General features: G+C 38.3%; 1 non-coding gene across 1 annotated transcript; it reads right to left on the bottom strand.

The window, feature by feature from the left end:
* Window positions 1–9,111: 9,111 nt before the first annotated feature.
* LOC112760405 (small nucleolar RNA R71) lies at window positions 9,112–9,219 on the bottom strand. The gene has a single exon (XR_003180847.1). It is a non-coding gene; the product is annotated as a small nucleolar RNA R71 (small nucleolar RNA).
* Between the last annotated feature and the right edge of the window lie 18,580 nt (window positions 9,220–27,799).

A 27,799-nucleotide genomic window follows, 5' to 3' on the forward strand; every position in this document is an offset into this window, starting at 1 on the left:
TCATCATCTCCAACATTAACATCAATATATCACATATAACACATTCCAATCAAAATTCTTTCACATTTTCCAACCACTTTACCAATTCATCAATTTCCACATCACACATTTTATCACAATTCACTTTTCAAATTCACACAATCAATCATCATCACCATATCATCACCAATTCACAATAAATCATCATACATCAATATTCACAACTCATCAACCATTATAATTCATACCTATCCTATAGGTCACTAACCTAAGTGTCTATGAATATTAGATACTACTTAGAGGAAACCGAAACTATACCTTGGCCAATTTCCTATATGCACCAAAACCCAAGATGAGCACAAACAAGCTCTCAACTCCAAACCAAGCTTCAATTCCACTTCAACAAGCACCAATATGTTCCAATAGCTCACAAACTCACAATAATCAAGCTATATACATATAATTCACCACAAATCAACCTAGGGTTCAACATAAACATAAAATCACAAGGGTTTAATGTTGACGAACGGTTGTAAGTATAGTTTCTAAACCAACACAAAATTCTTTCGTACAAAAAATTGTTTGTCACTTAAGCAAACCCAACGAAATTAATAACCAAAGTATTCAAACCTCGGGTCGTCTCTCAAGGAATTGCAGGGAAGTGTAGTTATTATTGGTTATGGAAAAAGTATCTTTTGGGTTTTTTTGAGATAAAAAATAAGGAAATTAAATGATAAGAAAGTAAACTAATGATTAAGAAAACTCTTAGCAAGGTATGAAAAACTGGACGTCCTATCCTAGTTATCCTTATCAATTGTGATGAGAATTTTTCATTGCTCCCACTTAGTTAACCCTTACTAAATAAAGGAAAGTCAAGTGGACTAATCAATTTGATTCCTCAAGTCCTAGTCAACTCCTTAGGAAAGACTAGCTTTAGAGGTATCCAAATCAACCAGCAAATTCCAATCATCAATCAACAAAGGAGTTTGATAACTCAAGTGTCTCCAATTATTCAACCAAAGCTAAGAATGTAAAAATCTAAATTAAAATCATAAATATGAAATACCTCAAATAGCATTAAATAAGAAATTCAAGTCTAATATGGAGTTCATAAACCAAATAGCAACATAAAATAATCAACAAAGGGAATAAATAAACTAGAATGCTTAGAATAAATAAAGTAGAAGAGAAATTAAATTAAAGGAACATTGAACCTGGAATTGAGAAGAAATAAACCTAAAACTAAGAGAAATCCTAAAACCTAGAGAGAGGAGAGAGCCTCTCTCTCTAGAAAACTACATCTAAAACCTAAAATTATTTGTATGAATGTTGTGTGAATCCAACCCTTGATTCTCCCACTCTGTAGCCTCTAATCTGTGTTTTCTGGGCCGAAAACTGGGTCAAAAATAGCCCAAATATCGCCCCCGGCGCTTTCTGCAACTTTCTGCACGTGGCGTCTGTCACGCGTGTGCGCCATTTGGCAATTTTCCTTGTCACACATACACGTCAGTCACGCGTACGCGTCGCTCGTATTCTGTGCTAGGCACGCGTCCGTATCATCCATGCGTGTGCGTCACTGTCAGTTTCTCAAAACTTGATTTTCTCGCGTTTCTTCCATTTTTGCATGTTTCCTTTTTGTCCTTTAAGCCATTCCTGCTCTATGAAGCCTGAAAATACTTAACACACAGATCATGGCATCGAATAGTAACAAAGGATAATTAAAATTCGCAGTTTTAAGGCCTAGGAGACATGTTTTAAACTATATCACAGAATTAAAAAGGAATTGTAAAACCATGCAAATTATATGAATAAGTGAGCCAAGGATTGATAAAAACCACTCAAATGAGCACAAGATAAACCATAAAATATTAGTTTATCAATCTCCCCACACTTAAACATTAGCATGTCCTCATGTTAAATTCAAGAGAAACTGAAAAAGAGTGAAGGAAGAATGGTGGAATCTATGCAATGCAATCTATTTAAATGCAAGCTACCTAAATGAATCATGCAATTCTAATTACTATCCACCTATATATATATGTAGAGCTTACATGTGGTTAAATTGAGTCAAATTTTTCAAGGAATCATATATGCACAACCAAGGGTTAAATCCTATTAAAACATATTCACAATTGAGTTGAGTTAATCAAAAGAGTTCACAAACTTGCAAGACAGATAGTGATCAAACATGGACATATGGAGATGAGCTATTGAATCCTCACTTGGTTTGTATATGCACTCTGATCACTCAGTGTTTGGGGTTAATCACTTTACTCTTCTCTAGTCATGCTTTCCAAGAATTTGTTCTTAATCTAACCAATCAACAAATATTCAATGTACAAATGCAATCATCATGAAGTCTTTTCAAGGTTGTAATGGGGTCAGCGCAAGGGTGATGGTATATGTGATGAGCGGATATTTTATACGCTTTTTGGGGTTAATTTCATATAGTTTTTAGTATGATTTGGTTAGTTTTTAGTATATTTCCATTAGTTTTTAGGCAAAATTCATATTTTTGGACTTTACTATGAGTTTGTGTATTTTTCTGTAATTTTAGGTATTTTCTGGCTGAAATTGAGGGAGCTGAGCAAAAATCTGATTCAGGCTGAAAAAGGACTGCTGCTGCTGTTGGATTCTGACCTCTCAGCACTCGGAATAGATTTTCTGGAGCTACATGAGTCCAATTGGTGCGCTTCTAATTGCGTTGGAAAGTAGACATCCATAGCTTTCCAGCAATATATAATAGTCCATACTTTGCTATGGATAGACGACGTAAACTGGCGTTCAACGCCAGTTCCATGCTGCAGTCTGGCGTCCAGCGCCAGAAACAAGTTACAAGTTGGAGTTCAACGCCAGAAACAGGTTACAACCTGGCGTTGAATGCCCAAAACAGCCCAGGGACGTGAGAAGCTTAAGTCTCAGCCCCAGCACACACCAAGTGGGCCCCAGAAGTGGATTTCTGCACTATCTATCATAGTTTACTCATTTTCTGTAAACCTAAGTTACTAGTTTATTATTTAAACAACTTTTAGAGATTTATTTTGCACCTCATGACATTTTAGATCTGAACTTTGTAATCTTTGACGGCATGAGTCTCTAAACTCCATTATTGGGGGTGAGGAGCTCTGCTGTGTTTCGATGAATTAATGCAACTATTTCTGTTTTCTATTCAAACACGCTTGTTTCTATCTAAGATGTTTATTTGCACTTCAATATGATGGATGTGATGATCCGTGACACTCATCATCATCCTCAACCTATGAACGCGTGCTTGACAACCACTTTCGTTCTACCTTCGATTGAATGAATATCTCTTGGATTCCTTATTCAGAATCTTCGTGGCATAAGCTAGAATCCATTGGCAGCATTCTTGAGAATCCGGAAAGTCTAAACCTTGTCTGTGGTATTCTTAGTAGGATTCAGGGATTGATTGACTGTGACGAGCTTCAAACTCACAAGGGCTGGGCGTAGTGACAGATGCAAAAGGATCAATGGATCCTATTCCAGCATGAGTGGGAACCGACAGATGATTAGCCGTGCGGTGATAGTGCACATGGACCTTTTTCACTGAGAGGACGGATGGTAGCCATTGACAACGGTGATCCACCAACACACAGCTTGCCATAGGAGGAACCTTGCGTGCGTGAAGAAAAAGACAGGGAGAAAGCAGAGATTCAGAAGACAGAGCATCTCCAAAACTCCAACATATTCTCCATTACTGCATAACAAGTATCTATTTCATGCTCTCTTATTTTTCGCAATTCAAACTGATAAATATAATTGATATCTTGACTAAGAGTTACAAGATAACCATAGATTGCTTCAAGCCAACAATCTCCGTGGGATTCGACCCTTACTCACGTAAGGTATTACTTGGACGACCCAGTGCACTTGCTGGTTAGTGGTACAAGTTGTGAAAAGTGTGATTCACAATTCATGTACCAAGTTTTTGGCGCCGTTGCCGGGGATTGTTCGAGTTTGGACAACTGACGGTTTATTTTGTTGCTTAGATTAGGAAAAATTTTTCTTTTAAAATCCTTATTTTCTCTTTTTAAATTTTTTCGAAAATTTTATAAACTGATAATTGAGTTTTTTTGTTTGAGTTTAGTTTTATATTTTAAGTTTGGTGTCAATTGCATGTTTTTATATTCTTTTTAAATTTTTGAAATTTGTGCTCTTTGTTCTTTCTTCATCTTCAAGTTGTTCTTGTTTATTTTTCTTGTTTGATCTTTAGTTTTTCTTGTTCTGTTTCTTTTCTTGTTTTTCTTGTGCCTTTTCAAAACATTAGTTTTCGAAAAAAAATCATTCTTAGTTATTTAAAAATACTTCTTCAAAACAAGTGTTACATTTACAGCCCAATTGGCTAGAGCGTTAGTCTATGTTCTTGGTAATTGGGTATATTCTTTTCAAAATCTTCTTTTTCAAAAATAATTTTTCTATTAAATCTTGTGCCAAACTTTAAGTTTGGTGTTTTCTTGTTGATTTTTCTTTGGTTTTTTTGAAAATTTTATTTTGGTTTTCTAAAAATTTTAAGTTTGGTGTTCTACCTTTATGTTCTTGTTGTTCTTGTGATTCTTCAAAGTGTTCTTGAGTTTTCCTTGTGTTTTGATCTTAAAATATTTAAGTTTGCTGTTCCTTGGTGTTTTCCCTCCAAAATTTTCGAAAACAAAGAACATTAGATCTAAAAATTTTAAGTTGTGTGTCTTTTGTGTGTTTTTCTCTTTCATCATAAAATTCAAAAAAAAATTATATCTTTTCTTCATTCCACTCATAATTTTCGAAAAATTAGCATTAAATTAGTCATCAAATTTAAAAATCATATCTTTTTCAAATCATATCTTTTCCAATCAAATACTTTCAATCATATATTTTTCAAAACTTTCTAACTATTTTTTTCTTTCTCTCTCTTCATTTTTCGAAAATCTTCACCCATTTTATTTATTTTATTTTAATTTATTTTATTTTCGAAATAAATAAATAAATAAATAAATAAAAATATTTTTTTCTCTATTTTACATCATCTCCCTTTCTCCATCATGGATCTAAGTGGAAATGAACAGTTGATGAGCGGATAATTTATACGCTTTTTGGCATTGTTTTTAGTAGAATCTAGTTACTTTTAGGGATGTTTTCATTAGTTTTTATGTTAAATTCACATTTCTGAACTTTACTATAAGTTTGTGTGTTTTTTAGTAATTTCAGGTATTTTCTGACTGAAATTGAGGGACTTGAGCAAAAATCAGATTCAGAGGTTGAAGAAGGACTGCTGATGCTGTTGGATTCTGACCTCCCTGCACTCAAATTAGATTTTCTGGAGATACAGAACTCAAAATTGTGCGCTTCCAATTGCGTTGGAAAGTAGACATCCAGGGCTTTCCAGCAATGTATAATAGTCCATACTTTGCCCAAGTTTAGATGACGCCAACTGGCGTTCAACGCCAGCTCTCTGCCCATTTCTGGCGTCCAGCGCCAGAAACAAGCTGCAAAGTGGAGTTCAACGCCCAAACTAGCACAAAAGCTGGCGTTCAACTCCAAGAATGACCCCTACACGTGCAACACTCAAGCTCAGCCCAAGCACACACCAAGTGGGCCCCGGAAGTGGATTTATGCATCAATTACTTACTTCTGTAAACCCTAGTGACTAGTTTATTATAAATAGAACTTTTTATCATTGTATTCACGGTCTTGGTTACTCCGGTTCCCCTCTGGGGCCGAGACCAATGAACTCCATTATCACTTATGTATTTTCAACGGTAGAGTTTCTACATTCCATAGATTAAGGTGTGAAGCTCTGCTGTTCCTCAAAGATTAATGCAAAGTACTACTATTTTCTATTCAACTCATCTTATTTCGCTTCTAAGATATTCATTCGCACTTCAACCAGAATGTGATGAACGTGACAATCATCATCATTCTCTATGAACGCGTGCCTGACAACCACTTCCGTTCTACATTAGATTGAATGAGTATCTCTTAGATCTCTTAATCAGAATCTTCGTGGTGTAAGCTAGAATGATGGCGGCATTCAAGAGAATCCTGAAAGTCTAAACCTTGTCTGTGGTATTCCGAGTAGGATTCAATGATTGAATGACTGTGACGAGCTTCAAACTCGCGATTGCTGGGCATATTGACAGACGCAAAAGGATAGTAAATCCTATTCCAGCATGATCGAGAACCGACAGATGAATAGCCGTGCCGTGACAGGGTGCGTTGACCATATTCACTGAGAGGATAGGATGTAACCATTGACAAGGGTGATGCCTCCAGACGATTAGCCGTGCCATGACAGGGCATTTGGATCATTTTCCCGAGAGAAGACCGAAAGTAGCCATTGTCAATGGTGATGCATTACATAAAGCCAGCCATGGAAAGGAGTAAAACTGATTGGGTGAAGATAGCAGGAAAGCAGAGGTTCAGAGGAACGAAAGCATCTCTATTCGCTTATCTGAAATTCTCACCAATGATTTACATAAGTATTTCTATCCCTATTTTATTAATTATTTTCGAAAACTCGATTACTATTTTATATCCGCCTGACTGAGATTTACAAGGTGACCATAGCTTGCTTCATACCAACAATCTCCGTGGGATTCGACCCTTACTCACGTAAGGTATTACTTGGACGACCCAGTGCACTTGCTGGTTAGTTGTGCGAAGTTGTGAACCATGGTATTGGCATCATGTTTTTGGCGCCATTACCAGGGAAAGAAAGAGCGATGAATTTTACATAATTAAAGTGTAATCACAATTTCTGCGCACCAAGTTTTTGGCGCCGTTGCCGGGGATTGTTTGAGTTTGGACAACTGACGGTTCATCCTGTTACTCAGATTAGGTAATTTTCTTTTTGTTTTGTTTTCAAAAATTTTTCAAAAATCTTTCAAAAAAATTTCTCCTTTGTTTTCGAAAAAAAAATTTCAAAAAAAAAATAAAAATAAAAATATAAAAATAAAAATGTTTTCAAAAAAAATATATTTTTCTTCAAGATTTTTAAGAATGAATTCTAGTGTTTCATAAAGTATGTTGAAGCCTGGCTGGCTGTAAAGCTACGACTGTAGGGCATGTTAGACGTGTCATGTCTGAGTTACATACTAAAACTTGGCTGGCTATTAAGCCATGCCTGACCCTTTGATTGGAGCTTTAGAGTATAAGATTCCTGGAATTCATATTAAAAATTTTAGAATCCTTATTTTTCTTTTTCAAAATGATTTTCGAAAAAATTAAAAGAAAATACAAAAAAATTCATAAAATCAAAAAAATCAAAAATATTTCATGTTTCTTGTTCGAGTCTTGTTTCAAGTTGAAAGCTTGGTGTCAATTGCATCTTCATCTTGCATTTTTTCGAAAAATTCATGCATTCATAGTGCTCTTCATGATCTTCAAGTTGTTCTTGGTAAGTCTTCTTGTTTGATCTTTGCATTTGCATGTTTTGTGTCTTTTCTTGTTTTTCATATGCATTCTTGGATTCTTAGTGTCTAAGCATTAAAGAATTCTAAGTTTGGTGTCTTGCATGTTTTCTTTGCATTAAAAATTTTTCAAAAATATGTTCTTGATGTTCATCATGATCTTCATAGTGTTCTTGGTGTTCATCTTGACATTCATAGTACTCTTGCATGCATTCATTGTTTTGATCTAAAAATTTCATGCATTGCATCATTTTTCTTGTTTTTCTCTCTCATCATAAAAATTCAAAAATCCAAAAAAAATATCTTTCCCTTTTTCTCTCTTAAAATTTCGAAAATTAGATTTGACTTTTTCAAAAATTTTTAAAATCTAGTTGTTTTTATGAGTCAAATCAAATTTTCAATTTAAAAAAATCTTATCTTTTTCAAAATCTTTTTCAAAAAATCAAATCTTTTTTCAATTTTTTTTAGTTATTTTCGAAAATTTCAAAAATATTTTTCAAAAATATTTTTCTTAATTTTACATCATATTTTCAAAAATAACAATAACAATTAATGTTTTGATTCAAAAATTTCAAGTTTGTTACTTACTTGTTAAGAAAGATTCAAACCTTAAGTTCTAGAATCATATCTTGTGATTTCTTGTGAATCAAGTCATTAATTGTGATTTTAAAAATCAAATCTTTTTCAAAACTAATTTCAATCATAGCTTTTCAAAAATATCTTCCTCATCTCATCTTTTTCAAAATATGATTTCAAAATATCTTTTCAAAATTGATTTTCAAATTTGTTTCAACTAACTAACTAACTTTTTATTTGTTTCTTATCTTTTTCAAAACCACCTAACTAACTCTTTCTCTCTCTAATTTTCGAAAATATCTCCCTGTTTTTCAAAATTTCTTTTTAATTAAACTAATTATTTTATTTGAATTTTCGAAAAACTACTAACCCTTTTCAAAATTAATTTTCGAAAATTACTAACCCTCTTTCAAAAATTATTTTCGAAAATCCTCTCCCTCTCTCATCTTATTCTATTTATTTATTCATCTACTAACACTTCATCTCACCCAAATTCGAACCCTCTCTTCCATCTGTGTTCGAATTTCTTCTTCTTCTTTTCTTCTACTCACACTGGGACCTCTATACTGTGGTAAAAAGGACCCCTATTATTATTATTTTTCTGTTCTCTCTTTTTCATATGAGCAGGAGCAAAGACAAGAATATTCTTGTTGAAGCAGATCCAGAACCTGAAAGGACTCTGAAAAGGAAACTAAGAGAAGCTAAAATACAACAATCCAGAGATAACCTTTAAGAGATTTTCGAACAAGAAGAGGAGATGGCAGCCGAAAATAATAATAATGCAAGGAGAATGCTTGGTGATTTTACTGCACCTAACTCCAATTTACATGGAAGAAGCATCTCCATTCCTGCCATTGGAGCAAACAATTTTGAGCTGAAACCTCAGCTAGTTTCTTTGATGCAGCAGAACTGCAAGTTTCATGGACTTCCATCTGAAGATCCTTTTCAGTTCTTAACTGAATTCTTGCAGATCTGTGATACTGTTAAGACTAATGGAGTAGATCCTAAAGTCTACAGGCTCATGCTTTTCCCATTTGCTGTAAGAGACAGAGCTAGAATCTGGTTGGACTCTCAACCCAAAGACAGCCTGAACTCTTGGGATAAGCTGGTCACGGCTTTCTTAGCCAAGTTCTTTCCTCCTCAAAAGCTGAGCAAGCTTAGAGTGGATGTCCAAACCTTCAAACAAAAAGATGGTGAATCCCTCTATGAAGCTTGGGAAAGATACAAATAGTTTACCAAAAAGTGTCCTTCTGACATGCTTTCAGAATGGACCATCCTAGATATATTCTACGATGGTTTATCTGAGTTATCAAAGATGTCATTAGATACTTCTGTAGCTGGATTCATTCACCTAAAGAAAACGCCTGCAGAAGCTCAAGAACTCATTGACATGGTTGCTAATAACCAGTTCATGTACACTTCTGAGAGGAATCCTGTAAGTAATGGGACGCCTATGAAGAAGGGAGTTCTTGAAGTTGATACTCTGAATGCCATATTGGCTCAGAACAAAATATTGACTCAGCAAGTCAATATGATTTCTCAGAGTCTGAATGGAATGCAAGCTGCATCCAATAGTACTCAAGAGGCTTCTTATGCAGAAAAAGCTTATGATCCTGAAAACCCTGCAATAGCAGAGGTGAATTACTTAGGTGAACCTTATGGAAACACCTATAACTCATCATGGAGAAATCATCCAAATTTCTCATGGAAGGATCAAAAGCCTCAACAAGGCTTTAATAATGGTGGAAGAAACAGGTTTAGCAATAGCAAGCCTTTTCCATCATCCACTCAGCAACAGACAGAGAATTCTGAGCAGAATCCATCTGGCTTAGTAAACTTAGTCTCTGATCTATCTAAGGCCACTGTGAGTTTCATGAATGAAATAAGGTCTTCCATTAGAAATTTGGAAGCACAAGTGGGCCAGCTGAGTAAAAGGATCACTGAAATCCCTCCTAGTACTCTCCCAAGCAATACAGAAGAGAATCCAAAAGGAGAGTGCAAGGCCATTGACATAAGCACCATGGTCGAACCTGTAAGGGAAGGAGAGGACGTGAATCCCAAGAGGGAAGACCTCCTGGGACGTCCAGTGATCAATAAGGAGCTTCCCTCTGAGGAACCAAAGGACTCTGAGGCTCATCTAGAGACCATAGAGATTCCATTAAACCTCCTTATACCATTCATGAGCTCTGATGAGTATTCCTCTTCTGAAGAGAATGAGGATGTTATTGAAGAGCAAGCTGCCAAGTTTCTTGGTGCAATCATGAAGCTGAATGCTAAATTATTTGGTATTGAAACTTGGGAAGATGAACCTCCCTTGTTCATCAATGAACTAAGTGATCTGGATCAACTGACATTACCTCAGAAGAGACAGGATCCTGGAAAGTTCATAATACCTTGTACCATAGGCACCATGATCTTTAAGGCTCTGTGTGACCTTGGTTCAGGAATAAACCTCATGCCCTTCTCTGTAATAGAGAAACTGGGAATCTATGGGGTACAAGCTGCTAAAATCTCATTAGAGATGGCAGATAATTCAAGAAAACAGGCTTATGGACAAGTAGAGGACGTGTTAGTAAAGGTTGAAGGCCTTTACATCCCTGCTGATTTCATAGTCCTAGATACTGGAAAGGAAGAGGATGAATCCATCATCCTAGGAAGACCTTTCCTAGCCACAGCAAGAGCTGTGATTGATGTGGACAGAGGAGAATTGATCCTTCAATTAAATAAGGACAACCTTGTGTTTACAACTCAAGGATCTCTCTCTGCATCCATGGAGAGGAAGCATAAAGAGCTTCTCTCAAAGCAGAGTCAAACAAAGCCCCCACAGTCAAACTCTAAGTTTGGTGTTGGGAGGCCACAACCAAACTCTAAGTTTGGTGTTGAACTCCCATATCCAAACTCTAAGTTTGGTGTTGGGGAGTCTCAACAAAGCTCTGCACATCTGTGAGGCTCCATGAGAGCCCACTGTCAAGCTATTGACATTAAAGAAGCGCTTGTTGGGAGGCAACCCAATTTTTATCTAACTATATTTTTCTTGGTTATATGTCTTTATAGGTTCATGATAATGTGGAGTCACAAAATAAATACAAAAATTGAAAACGGAATCAAAAACAGCAGAAGAAAAATCACACCCTGGAGGAAGCATCTGCCTGGCGTTCAATGCCAGAACAGAGCATGGTTCTGGCACTGAATGCCCAAAATGGGCAGTATCTGGGCGCTGAACGCCCAAAATAGGCATCATCTGGGCGCTGAACGCCAGAATTGCACCCTGGAGAGGAGCTGGCGCTGAACGCCCAGAACAAGCATGGTTCTGGCGTTCAACGCCAGAAATGGGCAACAAATAGGTGTTGAACGCCCAAAATGGGCACCAACCTGGCGCTGAACGCCCAGAGTTGTGTGCAAAGGCATTTTGCATGCCTAATGGGTGCAGGGATGTAAATCCTTGACACCTCAGGATCTGTGGACACCACAGGATCATCTCAGGATCTGTGAATCTCACAGGATCCCCACCCACCTCACCCTCTCTCTCTCTCCATTCATAGTCATCCCTTCTGTTTTCCATTCACCACTCACATCCATACACATATCCCTCCATCTCCTCCATATCTTCTTCTTCTTCTTCTATTCTTTCTTCTTTTGCTCGAGGGCAAGCAACATTCTAAGTTTGGTGTGGTAAAAGCATAAGCTTTTTGTTTTTCATTACCATTAATGGCACCTAAGACCGGAGAAACCTCTAGAAAAGGGGAAGGGAAGACAAAGGCTTCCACCTCCGAGTCATGGGAGATGGAAAGATTCATCTCAAGGGTCTATAGCTCAGTGGTAGAACATGTGGCTGCAAATCAAGAGATCCCTGAGATACCTCAGGGGATGCACTTCCCTCCACATAAATATTGGGAGCAAATCAAGACCTCCCTAGGAGAATTAAGTTCCAACATGGGACAATTAAGGGTGGAACATCAAGAGCACTCCATCATCCTTTATGAAATTAGAGAAGATCTAAAAGCAATGAGGGAGGAGCAACAAAGACAAGGAAGAGACATAGAAGAGCTCAAGGACATCATTGGTTCCTCAAGAAGGAAACGTCACCATCACTAAGGTGGATTCATTCCTTGTTCTTATTTCTTCTATTTTTCGTTTTCTATGTTATGTGCTTATCTATGTTTGTGTCTTATTACATGATCATTAGTAGTTAGTAACTATGTCTTAAAGTTATGAATGTCCTATGAATCCATCACGTCTCTTAAATGAAAAATGTTTTAATTCAAAAGAACAAGAAGTACATGAGTTTCGAATTTATCCTTGAACTTAGTTTAATTATATTGATGTGGTGACAATGCTTCTTGTTTTCTGAATGAATGCTTGAACAGTGCATATGTCTTTTGAAGTTGTTGTTCATGAATGTTAAATATGTTGGCTCTTGAAAGAATGATGACAAGGAGACATGTTATTTGATAATCTGAAAAATCATAAAAATGATTCTTGAAGCAAGAAAAATCAGCAAAGAACAAAGCTTGCAGAAAAAAAAAAGAAAAAAAAAGAAAAAAAATAGCGAAAAAAAAAATAGAAAGAAAAAGAAAAAGCAAGCAGAAAAAGCCAAAAGCTCTTAAAACCAAGAGGCAAGAGCAAAAAGCCAGTAACCCTTAAAACCAAAAGGCAAGGGCAATAAAAAGGATCCCAAGGCTTTGAGCATCAGTGGATAGGAGGGCCTAAAGGAATAAAATCCTGGCCTAAGCGGCTAAACCAAGCTGTCCCTAACCATGTGCTTGTGGCGTGAAGGTCTCAAGTGAAAACTTGAGACTGAGCGGTTAAAGTCAAGGTCCAAAGCAAAAAAAGAGGGTGCTTAAGAACCCTGGACACCTCTAATTGGGGACTTTAGCAAAGCTGAGTCACAATCTGAAAAGGTTCACCCAATAATGTGTCTGTGGCATTTATGTATCCGGTGGTAATACTGGAAAACAAAGTGCTTAGGACTACGGCCGAGACTCATAAAATAGCTGTATTCAAGAATTATCATACTGAACTAGGAGAATCAATAACACTATCTAAACTCTGAGTTCCTATAGATGCCAATCATTCTGAACTTCAATGGATGAAGTGAGATGCCAAAACTATTCAAGAGGCAAAAAGCTATAAGTCCCGCTCATATGATTGAAGCTCTGTTTCATTGATAGTTTGGAATTTATAGTATATTCTCTTCTTTTTATCCTATTTGATTTTCAGTTGCTTCGGGACAAGCAACGATTTAAGTTTGGTGTTGTGATGAGCGGATAATTTATACGCTTTTTGGCATTGTTTTTAGTATGTTTTTAGTAGAATATAGTTACTTTTAGGGATATTTTCATTAGTTTTTATGTTAAATTCACATTTCTGGACTTTACTATAAGTTTGTGTGTTTTTCTGTGATTTCAGGTATTTTCTGACTGAAATTGAGGGACATGAGCAAAAATCAGATTCAGAGAGAAGACCGAAAGTAGCCATGCCCAATTTAGACGACGACAACTGGCGTTCAACGCCAGCTCTCTGCCCAATTCTGGCGTCGAGCGCCAGAAACAAGCTGCAAAGTGGAGTTCAACGCCCAAACTGGCACAAAAGCTGGCGTTCAACTCCAAGAATGACCCCTACACGTGCAACACTCAAGCTCAGCCCAAGCACACACCAAGTGGGCCCCGGAAGTGGATTTATGCATCAATTACTTACTTCTGTAAACCCTAGTGACTAGTTTATTATAAATAGAACTTTTTATCATTGTATTCACGGTCTTGGTTACTCCGGTTCCCCTCTGGGGCCGAGACCAATGAACTCCATTATCACTTATGTATTTTCAACGGTAGAGTTTCTACATTCCATAGATTAAGGTGTGGAGCTCTGCTGTTCCTCAAAGATTAATGCAAAGTACTACTATTTTCTATTCAACTCATCCTATTTCGCTTCTAAGATATTCATTCGCACTTCAACCTGAATGTGATGAACGTGACAATCATCATCATTCCCTATGAACGCGTGCCTGACAACCACTTCCGTTCTACATTAGATTGAATGAGTATCTCTTAGATCTCTTAATCAGAATCTTCGTGGTGTAAGCTAGAATGATGGCGGCATTCAAGAGAATCCGGAAAGTCTAAACCTTGTCTGTGGTATTCCGAGTAGGATTCAATGATTGAATGACTGTGACGAGCTTCAAACTCGCGATTGCTGGGCATAGTGACAGACGCAAAAGGATAGTAAATCCTATTCCAGCATGATCGAGAACCGACAGATGAATAGCCGTGCCGTGACAGGGTGCGTTGACCATATTCACTGAGAGGATAGGATGTAACCATTGACAAGGGTGATGCCTCCAGACGATTAGCCATGCCGTGACAGGGCATTTGGATCATTTTCCCGAGAGAAGACCGAAAGTAGCCATTGACAATGGTGATGCATTACATAAAGCCAGCCATGGAAAGGAGTAAAACTGATTGGGTGAAGATAGCAGGAAAGCAGAGGTTCAGAGGAACGAAAGCATCTCTATTCGCTTATCTGAAATTCTCACCAATGATTTAGATAAGTATTTCTATCCCTATTTTATTAATTATTTTCGAAAACTCCATTACTATTTTATATCCTCCTGACTGAGATTTACAAGGTGACCATAGCTTGCTTCATACCAACAATCTCCGTGGGATTCGACCCTTACTCACGTAAGGTATTACTTGGACGACCCAGTGCACTTGCTGGTTAGTTGTGCGAAGTTGTGAACCATGGTATTGGCATCATGTTTTTGGCGCCATTACCAGGGAAAGAAAGAGCGATGAATTTTACATAATTAAAGTGTAATCACAATTTCTGCGCACCAACAGTCTAGAAGGACTCTGGGGTCATATGCTAACCCCACTACTGCTTCATATGGGAGTAGTATCAGTATACCCTCCATTGGAGTCAGTAGCTTTGAGTTGAATCCTCAGCTCATTATCATGGTGCAGCAAAGTTACCAGTATTCCGGTCTTCCACAGGTAGAACCTACAGAGTTTCTGGCACAGTTTTTACAAATTACTGACACAGTCCATGATAAGGAAGTAGATTAGGATGTCTACAGACTATTACTGTTTCCATTTGCTGTAAAAGACCAAAATAAAAGGTGGTTAAATAACCAACCTAAGGCTAGCACAAGGACATGGAAACAGCTGTCAGAAAAATTCCTGAATCAATATTTCCCTCCAAAAAGGATGACACAGCTAAGGCTGGACATCCAAGGCTTTAAACAAGGAGATAATGAATCTCTTTATGATGCCTGGGAGAGATACAGAGAGATGCTAAGAAAATGCCCCTCTGAAATATTTTCAGAGTGGGTTCAGTTAGACATCTTCTATTATGGGCTTGCAGAAAGAGCTTAGATTTCTCTAGATTACTCAGCTGGTGGATCTATCCACATAAGAAAGACAATTGAAGAAGCTCAAGATCTCATTGATACAGTTGCCAGAAATCAGCATCTGTACCTAAGCAGTGAACCTTCCATGAAAGAAGAGGCTAGAACAGTGACTGCTGAACTGAGTCTTGCAGAACAAGCTACTGAATTCAATCAGCAATTTGATTTTCTAACAAAATAGTTAGCCGAATTCAAGGAGAGACTACAAGAGACAAGAATGGCTAATATAAATATGGAAGTACAATTAAAGCAAACAAAGCAGCAGATGTCAAAACAAATAACAGAAGAGTGCCAAGCAGTTCAATTGAGAAGTGGAAAAACATTAGATGCCCCACCTCAAGGTAGCAGAAAGCCAAGAAATGACCAAACTACCCAAAATCCATCTGAGGACAGTAAGAGCCCAGAGAGGAATAATTCTGGCAATCAAACGCCATAAATTGGGTGGAAAGCTGGCGTTGAACGCCCAAACCATGCTCAGTCCTGGCGTTCAACGCCAGAAACAAGCAAGGAATTGGCGTTGAACGCCCAGAAGAAGCACAGTTCTGGCATTCAAACGCCAGGAACAGGTGAGGAGTTGCCGTCCAACGTCACTCCAGCTTCTAACCCTGGCATTCAAATGCCAGTGAGGGATCAGACATACACAAGTGCTGATAACAACTCCTCTAAAAAGGCATCTCCAACCACCTCTGTAGGAAATAAGCCTGCAGCAACTAAGCTTGAGGAATATAAAGCCAAGATACCTTATCCTCAAAAACTCCGCCAAGAGGAGCAGGATAAGTAATTTGCTCGCTTTGCAGATTATCTCAGGACTCTTGAAATAAAGATTCCATTTGCAGAGGCACTTGAGCAAATACCTTCTTATGCCAAGTTCATGAAAGAGATCTTGAGTCATAAGAAGGATTGGAGAGAAACTGAAAGAGTTCTCCTCACTGAAGAATGCAGTGCAGTCATTCTAAAAAGCTTTCCTGAAAAGCTTAAAGACCCTGGGAGCTTTCTGATACCATGCATATTAGAAGGTAATTGCACCAATACAACTTTATGTGATCTTGGGGCAAGCATCAACCTAATACCTGCATCCACCATCAGAAAGCTTGGTTTAACTGAAGAAGTTAAACCAACCCGGATATGTCTCCAACTTGCTGATGGCTCCATTAAATACCCATCAGGCGTGATTGAGGACATGATTGTTAGGGTTAGGCCATTCGCCTTTCTCACTAACTTTGTAGTGCTGGAAATAGAGGAGCACAAGAGTGCTACTCTCATCCTAGGAAGATCCTTCCTAGCAACTGGACGAACTCTCATTGATGTCCAACAGGGGGAAATAACCTTGAGAGTCAATGAGGATGAGTTTAAGTTGAATGCTGTCAAGGCCATGCAGCATCCAGACACACCAAAAGACTGCATGAAAGTTGATCTTATTGACTCTTTGGTAGAGGAGATTAACATGGCTGAGAGTCTCGAATCAGAGCTGGAAGACATCTTTAAGAATGTTCAGCCTGATTTGGAGGATTCAGAAGAATTGAAAGAACTTCTGAAACTTCCTCAGGAAGAGGAAACACCTCCTAAACCTGAGCTCAAGCCATTACCACCATCCCTGAAATATGCATTTCTGGGAGAAGGTGATACTTTTCCAGTAATCATAAGCTCTGCTTTAAATCCACAGGAAGAGGAAGCACTAATTCAAGTGCTAAGGACACACAAGATAGCTCTTGGGTGGTCCATAGGTGACCTTAAGGGCATAAGCCCAGCTAGATGCATGCACAAGATCTTATTGGAGGACAATGCTAAGCTAGTGGTTCAACCACAGAGGCGGCTTAATCCAGCCATGAAGGAAGTGGTGCAGAAAGAGGTCACCAAATTACTGGAGGCTGGGATTATTTATCCTATTTCTGATAGCCCCTGGGTGAGCCCTGTCCAAGTTGTCCCCAAAAAGGGAGGCATGACAGTGGTTCATAATGAAAAAAATGAACTGGTTCCTACAAGAACAGTTACAGGGTGGCGCATGTGTATTGACTACAGAAGGCTCAATACAGCCACCAGAAAGGACCATTTTCCTTTACCATTTATAGACCAGATGCTAGAAAGACTAGCAGGTCATGATTATTACTGCTTTTTGGATGGCTATTCAGGCTACAACCAAATTGCAGTAGATCCCCAGGATCAAGAGAAAACAGCATTCACATGTCCATCTGGAGTGTTTGCTTACAGAAGGATGCCATTTGGGCTGTGTAATGCGCCTGCAACCTTTCAGAGATGCATGCTCTCTATTTTCTCTGATATGGTGGAAAATTTTCTGGAAGTCTTCATGGATGACTTCTCAGTATATGGAGACTCATTCAGCTCCTGCCTTGATCACCTGACACTGGTTCTGAAAAGATGCCAAGAGACCAACCTGGTTTTAAACTGGGAAAAATGTCACTTTATGGTGACTGAAGGAATTGTCCTTGGGCATAAAATTTCGAATAAGGGAATAGAGGTGGATAAAGCTAAAGTGGAAGTAATTGAAAAATTACCACCACCTGCTAATGTTAAGGCAATCAGAAGCTTTCTAGGGCATGCAGGATTTTATAGGAGGTTTATAAAGGATTTTTCAAAAATCACAAAACCCCTGAGCAATCTGCTAGCTGCTGACATGCCATTTGTGTTTGACACAGAGTGTCTGCAGGCGTTTGAAACTCTGAAAGCTAAGCTGGTCATAGCACCAGTTATTTCTGCACCAGACTGGACATTACCATTTGAACTAATGTGTGATGCCAGTGACCATGCCATTGGTGCAGTACTGGGACAAAGGCATGACAAGCTTCTGCATGTCATTTATTATGCTAACCGCGTTTTAAATGATGCCCAGAAAAACTACACAACCACAGAAAAAGAATTGCTTCCAGTGGTTTATGCCATTGACAAGTTTAGATCATACTTAGTAGGATCCAAAGTGATTGTGTACACTGACCATGCTGCTCTTAAATATCTACTCACAAAGCAGGATTAAAAACCCAGGCTCATAAGATGGGTGTTGCTTCTGCAGGAGTTTGACGTAGAAATAAGAGACAGAAAAGGGACAGAAAACCAAGTGGCTGACCATCTGTCCCAGATAGAGCCAGTAGAAGGGGCGTCCTCTTCCTCTATTGAGATCTCTGAAACTTTTCCGGATGAGCATTTGTTTGCCATTCAAGAAACACCATGGTTTGCAAACATTGCAAACTATAAAGCTGCAAGGTTCATACCCAAGGAGTATGGCATGCATCAAAAGAAAAAATTAATTACTGATGTAAAGTACTACTTGTGGGATGAACCCTATCTCTTTAAGAGATGTGCAGACGAAATAATCCGTAGGTGTGTGCTTAGAGAAGAAGCACAGAGGATCTTATGGCATTGCCATGGATCACAATATGGAGGCCATTTCGGAGGTGAGCGAACAGCTACCAAGGTCCTCCAATGTGGCTTCTACTAGCCTACACTCTACAGAGATTCCCAAGAGTTTGTACGTAACTGTGACAATTGCAAGAGAGCTGGTAATTTGCCTCATAGTTACGCCATGCCTCAACAAGGAATCTTGGAGATTGAGTTGTTTGATGTATGGGGTATTGATTTCATGGGGCCTTTCCCACCATCATACTCAAACACTTATATTCTGGTGGCAGTTGACTATGTATCAAAATGGGTAGAGGCCATTGCCACACCCACCAATGATACTCAAACAGTGCTGAAGTTCCTCCAGAAACATATTTTCAGCAGGTTTGGTGTCCCTACGGTACTAATCAGTGATGGGGGCACTCACTTCTACAACAAACAGCTTTACTCTGCCATGGTCCGGTATGGAATTCGCCACAAGGTGGCGACTCAATATCATCCACAGACAAATGGGCAAGCTGAAGTTTCTAATAGAGAACTAAAAAGGATCCTGGAACAGACTGTAAGTACCCGTAGAAAGGATTGGGCACAGAGCTTGGATGATGCTCTGTGGGCTTACAGAACAGCATTCAAGACTCCTACAGGGACCTCTCCATACCAACTAGTGTATGGTAAGGCTTGTCACCTGCCCGTGGAACTGGAGCATAAGGCCTACTGGGCAACGAGATTCCTAAACTTTGATGCCAAATTAGCTGGAGAAAAAAGATTGCTCCAGCTGAATGAGCTAGAGGAATTCAGATTCACTGCTTTCGAAAATGCCAAGCTTTATAAAGAGAAATAAAAAAGGTGGCAGGACAGAAAGCTATCATCTAGAATCTTTGAACCAGGACAAAAGGTTCTGCTGTTTAACTCTAGGCTCAGGCTATTCCCTGGGAAACTGAAATCCCGGTGGAGGGGACCATATATGATTACAAGTGTATCACCATATGGTTATGTGGAGCTTCAAGACATTGATTCTGATAAGAAGTTCATTGTTAATGGACAGAGAATCAAGCACTATCTTGAAGGCAATGTTGAGCAAGAGTGCTCAAGGCTGAAGTTAGATTAAAAGCTCAGCAAGGTCCAGCTAAAGACAATAAAGAAGCGCTTGCTGGGAGGCAACCCAGCCATTGGCAACACTTTTTCTGTTATTTTACCCTATTCTTGATTTTATTTATTTATTTTTAAATCATATAAGTTCAATGTTAATAAGGTAAAGAGTCAATTGCATAGGTTCACAGGATTACAGAAGGATTCAGCACACAAAACAGAAAAAAAAAGGCTCACTGGCAAGAAAACACCAGTAAGAGGCACAATTGGCCGTTCAACGCCCAAAAGAAGCATCCACTGGGCGTTGAACGCTAGTAAGGATAGCCATTTGGGCGTTAAACACCAGAAAGAAGCATCTTCTGGGCATTGAACGCCAGAAAGAAGCACCTTCTGAGCGTTTAACGCCAGATTTACAGCATCCTGGGTGTTCAGAAAAAGGCCCAGTGACAAAGGAATTCCTGGCGTTCAACGCCAGAAAGAAGCAACAGCTGGGCGTTGAACGCCCAGGAGAAGTAGCATTTGGGCGTTAAATGCCCAAAACATGCAGCATTTGGGCGTTTAACGCCAGGATGGTGGGGAGGAGGTAAATTCGTTTTTATTTCACATTTTTTATTTTAATTTTAATTTTCATATTTCAATTCATGATTTCTTGCATAAACATGTTACAAACCCTAATTTCTAAAACCCTACTTTAGAAATATCAAATGTATCTTAATCCATAAACACAAATTCTTTCTCAATCCAATCCAACTCTTTTTCAAATTTTCGAAAACAAATCTATCTCTTTTCCTTCTAAAATCTTTTCAACTCATCAATATCTTTTTCAAATCTCCACATTATCTTTTTCAAAATCCAAATTTATCCTTTTCAAATATCTTTCATATCTTTTCAATTTTAAATCACATATTTTCATATGATACTTATTTTTTATAAATCATATCTTCTATCTTATCTTTTTTAAAATTTTCGAAAACCCACCCCCTCCCTTTTAAATCCACATTCGGCCTCCCTCCTCTCATCTACCATTCGACACTAGCTCTCCTTCTATCCCTCTCCTTTCTTTTCTTTTGCTTGAGGACAAGCAAACCTCTAAGTTTGGTGTGTTTATCCATGATCACTAAAATATACCCACTAAGATCATGGATCCTAAAGGAAAACAACCCACTCCAAGAGGCAAGAAAGAGAGTATTCCAAAACCACTTTGGAATCAAGGGAAGTTCTTAACCAAAGAACATTCAGACCATTACTACAAAATAATGGGTCTAAGATCAGTGATCCCAGAAGTCAAGTTCGATCTAAAAGAAGATGAATATCCGGAGATCCAAGAGCAGATTCGAAACAGGAACTGGGAAGTCCTAGCTAATCCTGAAACAAAAGTGGGAAGGAATATGGTTCAAGAGTTCTACGCTAATCTGTGGTAAACAGACAGGCAGAGAATATCTGGAACTGCCCTCTATGACTATCGGACTGTGGTCAGAGGAAAGAATGTTCACATCTACCCTGACAAAATCAGAGAGATCTTTAAGCTACCTCAGCTGAAAGATGACCCAGACTCCTTCAATAGGAAAATGATGAGAATAAACAAGAGCCAGGATAAGATTCTAGAGGATATATGCATCCCTGGAGCCAGGTGGACCACCAGCAGCAAGGGTGTCCCAAATCAACTCAAGAGAGAAGATCTCAAACCCGTCGCCAGAGGATGGCTGGACTTCATTGGGCATTCTATATTGCCCACTAGCAACCGTTCTGAAGTCACCGTTAAAAGAGCCGTAACGATCCATTGCATTATGTTGGGAAAAGAAGTGGAAGTTCATCAACTGATTCCATCTGAATTTTACATACTTGCAAACAAGAACTCCAAAGATGCCAGGTTGGCTTATCCAAGCCTAATCTCTATGCTCTGCAAAGATGCTGGAGTAAGGATGGAAATAACGGAGTACATCTCAGTGGAGCAACCAATCACTAAAACCACAATGAAAAAACAACAAGTGTAGGATGACCCCATCAAGAGGAGGGCGCAAGAATTTCTCGCGGAAGTCCCTCAATTTGAATATTGGGAATAGCTTGAAGCATCTGTTACCAAGTTGCAAGAATCTATGGACCAAATAAAGGAAGAACAGCAAAATCAAAACAGTATGCTCTGCAAACTACTCAGGGAACAAGAAGAGCAAGGGCATGACTTAAAGGAATTGAAGCGTCAGAAGTTATCTCTTGAAGGACCAAGCACCCCACAGACTAGAGGAACATCCACATCCCAAACTCAAGGTTGTTGAGTTCTAATCTTAGCCTTAACTCTATGATAATTGTTCTTATTTGAGTTTTACCTTAGAAGTTATAGTAGTAATTAGTAGTTATTTTATCTCCAATTAAGCTATAATTTATTTTTCTCATCATCATTAAACATGAATAAAATAGAAGATTTTCTTTAGAATAAGGAGGCAATATTTTTCGAATTTTTAATAAAAGAAATTCTAATTATTTACATGTGGTGGCAATGCTTTCTGCCTTCTGAATGAATGCCTGAACATAACATATGTCTTTGGAATTTGATGTTCTTGAATGTTAAATATGTTGGATCTCAAAAGAATGATGAACATGAGACATGTTATTGATAATCTGAAAAATCATAAAAATGATTCTTGAAGCAAGAGAAAGCAGTGAATACAAAGCTTGCAAAAAAAAAAAAAGAGAGAGAGAAAAAGCAAGCAGAAAAAGCCAATAGCCATTAAAACCAAAAGGCAAGGGTAATAAAAAGGATCCAAGGCTTTGAGCATCAGTGGATAGGAGGGCCTAAGGGAATCAAATCCTGGTCTAAGCGGCTAAACCAAGCTGTCCCTAACCATGTGCTTGTGGCGTGAAGGTGTCAAGTGAAAACTTGAGACTGAGCGGTTAAAGTCAAGGTCCAAAGCAAAAAGAAGAGTGTTCTTAAGAACCCTAGACACCTCTAATTGGGGACTTTAGCAAAGTTGAGTCACAATCTGAAAAGGTTCACCCAATTATGTGTCTGTGGCATTTATGTATCCGGTGGTAATACTGGAAAACAAAGTGCTTAGGGCCACGGCCAAGACTCATAAAGTAGCTGTGTACAAGAATCAACATACTGAACTAGGAGAATCAATAACATTATCTGAATTCTAAGTTCCTATAGATGCCAATCATTCTGAGCTTCAATGGATAAAGTGAGATGCCAAAACTGTTCGGAAGCAAAAAGCTACTAGTCCCGCTCATCTAATTAAAATCTGAGCTTCACTCAAGAACTCTGAGATATTAATGCTTCGTGACTTATTTGTATTCTATTTTATTTGTCTAGTTGCTTGGGGACAAGCAACCGTTTAAGTTTGGTGTTGTGATGAGCGGATATTTTATACGCTTTTTGGGGTTAATTTCATATAGTGTTTAGTATGATTTGGTTAGTTTTTAGTATATTTCCATTAGTTTTTAGGAAAAATTCATATTTCTGGACTTTACTATGAGTTTGTGTGTTTTTCTGTAATTTCAGGTATTTTCTGGCTGAAATTGAGGGAGCTGAGCAAAAATCTGATTCAGGCTGAAAAAGGACTGCTGATGCTGTTGGATTCTGACCTCTCAGCACTCGGAATAGATTTTCTGGAGCTACAAGAGTCCAATTGGTGCGCTTCCAATTGCGTTGGAAAGTAGACATCCAGGGCTTTCCCAAAATATATAATAGTCCATACTTTGTTCAAGGATAGATGACGTAAACTGCCATTCAACGCCAGTTCCGTATTGCAGTCTGGCGTCCAGCGCCAGAAACAAGTTACAAGTTGGAGTTCAACGCCAGAAACAGGTTACAACCTGGCGTTGAACGCCCAAAACAGTGCAGGGCAGAGGCACGGTGGTGGTGGCGAGCGTTGCGGTGACGCAGGGCAGAGGCGCGGTGGTGACGGTAAGAGGCGGGGGCTGAGAAGAGAGGTAAGTAGGAGAACAGAAGAAGAAAGGAGGAGGAGGGGGTTGGTCGGCGGCGGTCTGGTGTTGCCGGCGGTGGGGGTGGTGGCAATGAAGGAAAAAGGGAGATTAGGATGTTGAAGGGGAAGAAGGGGAAACGTTGAGAGAGGGGAGGGGAAAAAAACACGCGAGAGGGGCTAGGGTTCTCACGTTAGGGAGTTATCAAAATTTAAATCCACGCGTACGCGTGGATCACGCGTGAGCGTGGATGAGGCAGAAATCCATCGACGCGTGCGCGTCATGGATGCGAACGCATAAGACGGAATAAGTAGAAATGACGCGTACGCATGAGGCACGTGTACGCATCGACCAGAATTGTGCTAAATGCACGAGTCCAGCGTCGTTTTGATGCAACTCTCTGTTCCATTTGAGGGGGGAAAAAATTTGCATGCGACGCGTGGCGTCGCTCACGCCCACGCGTGGTGTGCTGAAATGAAAATGACGCATATGCGTCATGGATGCGCACGCTGATGAGAGGACTTTGTGTGGTCTAGAATTCACAATAAATTTTCGTTGCAAGTATAGTTTCTAAACCAACAATAGTCCTTTCATACAAAAACTTGGTTGTCACTAAAACAAATCCCTAAATTTATAAATCGAAGTATTGAACCTCGGGTCGTTCTCCCTTGGAATTGCAAACAAATGTTCTTGTTATTGGCTATGAAGTATATTTGGAGTTTTGAGTTAAGGAACAAGGAATGTAAATTGCAAAAGAAATAAACTAACAACTAAGAAAGCTCTTGGCAAGATATGAGAACTAGAAGTCCTATCCTAGTTATCCTCCTCAATTGTGACAACAATTGTCCATTGCTACCACTTAGTTAACCTCTAATCACAGAGGAAAGTCAAGTGGATGAATCAACTTGATTCCACAAGTCCTAGCCAACTCCCAAGGGAAAGACTAGCTTTAGTGGTATCCAAATCAGTTAGCAACTTCTAATTATCAATCTACAAAGGAATTACATAACTCAAGCGTCACTAATTACTCTACCAAAGCCAAGAGGAGAAAATTCTATACTAAAATCCAACCAAGCATTTTATCAAACACTTGGAAGGCATAAAAGGAAAGTAAAGTAAATTGATAACAATAATGAAATCTAACAACAATTATGGCAATGAATTAACAACAACAATCAAAGGAAACAAGATCTACATGAATTACCTCAAATTGCATTAAAAGAAAATATAATGAACAAGAGTAGATCTACAAACAAAATGGAAGAAAGAAATAACAACAATAGAAGAATGGTGAATGTAACAACATAGAATTGAAAGGTAGAGGAAGAGGAAAGCATGAATTGTAACGTAGATCTAAATTATTGAACTAAACCTAATCCTAATTCTAATCATAGAGAGAAGCGAGAGCTTCTCTCTCTAAAACTAACTAAAACTACTCCTAAAGCTTAAACTATGACTAATTCTCAAAGTATGTTAATCCCCCTTCAATCCTTGGCTTAAATAGCATCAGAAATGAGTTGGATTGGACCCACAAGGCTTCTAAAATCGCTGGCCACGTGTTTGACTAAGTGAACCATGTGCCACCATCCGCGAGTATGTGTACTGTGCGTGTGCGCGCCTCTTAACGCGGTGCAGCTATGACAAGTCATATATCATTTCGAAGCCCCCGATGTTAGCTTTCCAACGCAACTAGAACCGCATCATTTGGACCTCTGTAGCTCAAGTTATGGCCGATTAAGTGCGAAGAGGTCGTCCTGACAGCTTTTGCGATTCCTTCATTTCTTCATGAATTCTCCATTTTTACATGCTTTTCTTTCATCCCCTTGATCCAATCTTTGCCTCCTAAACTTGAAATCACTTAACAAATATATCAAGGCATCTAATGGAATCAAGGTGAATTAAATTTAACTATTTTAAGACCTAAAAAGCATGTGTTCACTCTTAAGCACAATTAAAGGAGAAGTTATAAAACCATGCTATTTCATTGGATAAATGTGGGTAAAAGGTTATAAAATCCCCTAAATCAAGCACAAGATAAAACCTCCAAATGGGGTTTATCAACCTCCCCACACATAAACCAAGCATGTCCTCATGCTTAAACCAAGAGAGAGCAAAGGGTATCAACATTTATTCAAAGCAAATAACCTAAATGCAACCTAAACTATATGCATGAATGCAACTAAATGCGAAATGATTCTACCTACTTGGTTAAAAATAAATCAATCTTCAAGACATACATGCACAAGTAGGGCTAAGGTCCCATGACGACTCATGAATCCTACCAATTTAAATATCAAAATGAAGTTCAAGTAGACTTGCAAGAAGAATGCTCATGAAAGCCGGGAATCAAGGAATTGAGCATCGAACCCTCACCGGAAGTGTTTGCACTCTAGTCGCTCAAGTGTGTAGGGTCGATTCATTCAATTCTCTCCTAATCATGCTTTCTAAGATTTGTTTTTCTTCTAACAATCAACATTTATTTCATGCATGCATACAAGTATCATGAGGTCTTTATTTTAGGTTTTAATGGGGTTAGGGTCAAGGTAAGGATGCATATTTGGTCAAGTGAGCTTGAAATTTGAATCTTTGATAAGCTTAAACTTCCCACCTAACCTATGACATCCTATACAATTTCAAAGCTAACCTAACTACCCATTTTCTCACTTTTTCACATACTCATGTACTCCTTTTCATTTCACAACACTTATGCATTGACCCTTATTGAGCTTTGCTTTGGGGCATTTTGTTCCCTTTTATTTCTTTCTTTTTCTTTGTTTCTTTCTTTGTTTCTATTTTTTTCTTTTGTTTTTCTCACTTTTCTTTCTTTCTTTCTTTCAAACTATATACAAGAACATCAATACATAAAGTCTATACATTTTATCAATACATGAGCATGTACCCAATTCTCAAATATTTACAACAAAATACAAAACTACCCTTTTATTCACCCAATGTCCCAAGATTCCCACACTTGAATGATACACACACACTAGCCTAAGCTAATCAAAGATCCAAATTAAGGACTTTTATTGTAATGGAAGATAAAAGGTAGGCTATTTGGGTAAGTGAGCTAAATAAAATGATGGCCTCAATCATATAAATACATGAATACACAAAATAATGGACATAAAGAATCAAACAAATCAAAGATCACAATCATAGAAAGAGAACAATGCACACAAGAAGGGAAAATAAGTGGTTATAAGATGTAACCACACCATTAGGCTCAAATCTCACAAGCTTGTGTTCTTAGCTCAAAAACCATGTTCCAAAATAAATTCTTTCAAGCAAGTTAAACAAAAATCTTTCAAATTGGTAGGTTGCCCTAAAAATAATTTCTTGGAAAAGAAATCATCACCCTAATCAAGTAGTCCTAATAGGAAAGAAGTGGTAAAAATATGTACAAATTCTAACTAACATGCAACCTATCATGCAATGCAACAACTATCTAACGAAGAAAATAAAAAAAAATTTGTGTTGAAAAGGAAATTGTTACCCATGGAGATCGGTCAAACTACCTTCCCACACTTGAAGATTTCACCGTCCTCGGGGCATGCAAAGAAGAGCAAGGTGGATGGGTTGCTACAATTAATGAGCTTCTTCGAAAGGTTGTGCGGATGACTTGTTTGTTGCTCCATTTAAAAGCTTTTCCTTTTCTTCCTTTCTTGGTGGCCAACCTAAAGGGAGAGAAAAAGAAAGAAAATTTAGCCTATAACAAAGATATCAAAACAAATAAAATATAGGCGGGGGCTAATGCCAAATAAGAGTATGATTCTCTACTACATGGTAGCTAAGCATGTGAGTGAGAAAACAATGTAAGCTAAGGCATATCATGAAGCTTGATGCAAGAGTAAAGTCAAGGCATGAAGAGCATATTGAGCATCAAGTTCACATAAGAAAAAAAAGTGCGTCATGAAAGGCAATATGAGGTCATATCAATGCACAAAGACACAATAGTTATACAAGATGAAGCATTGATTTAAAAGTTTCATCACCCATCAATATCAAACAAGTCAAGAGACACCAAAATAACGCAAGAAATTCTCAACAATTGAGTAGGAAAATGTAACACCAT

This window comes from Arachis hypogaea, chromosome 16, assembly GCF_003086295.3.
Source record: "Arachis hypogaea cultivar Tifrunner chromosome 16, arahy.Tifrunner.gnm2.J5K5, whole genome shotgun sequence".
Lineage (NCBI taxonomy): Eukaryota > Viridiplantae > Streptophyta > Magnoliopsida > Fabales > Fabaceae > Arachis > Arachis hypogaea.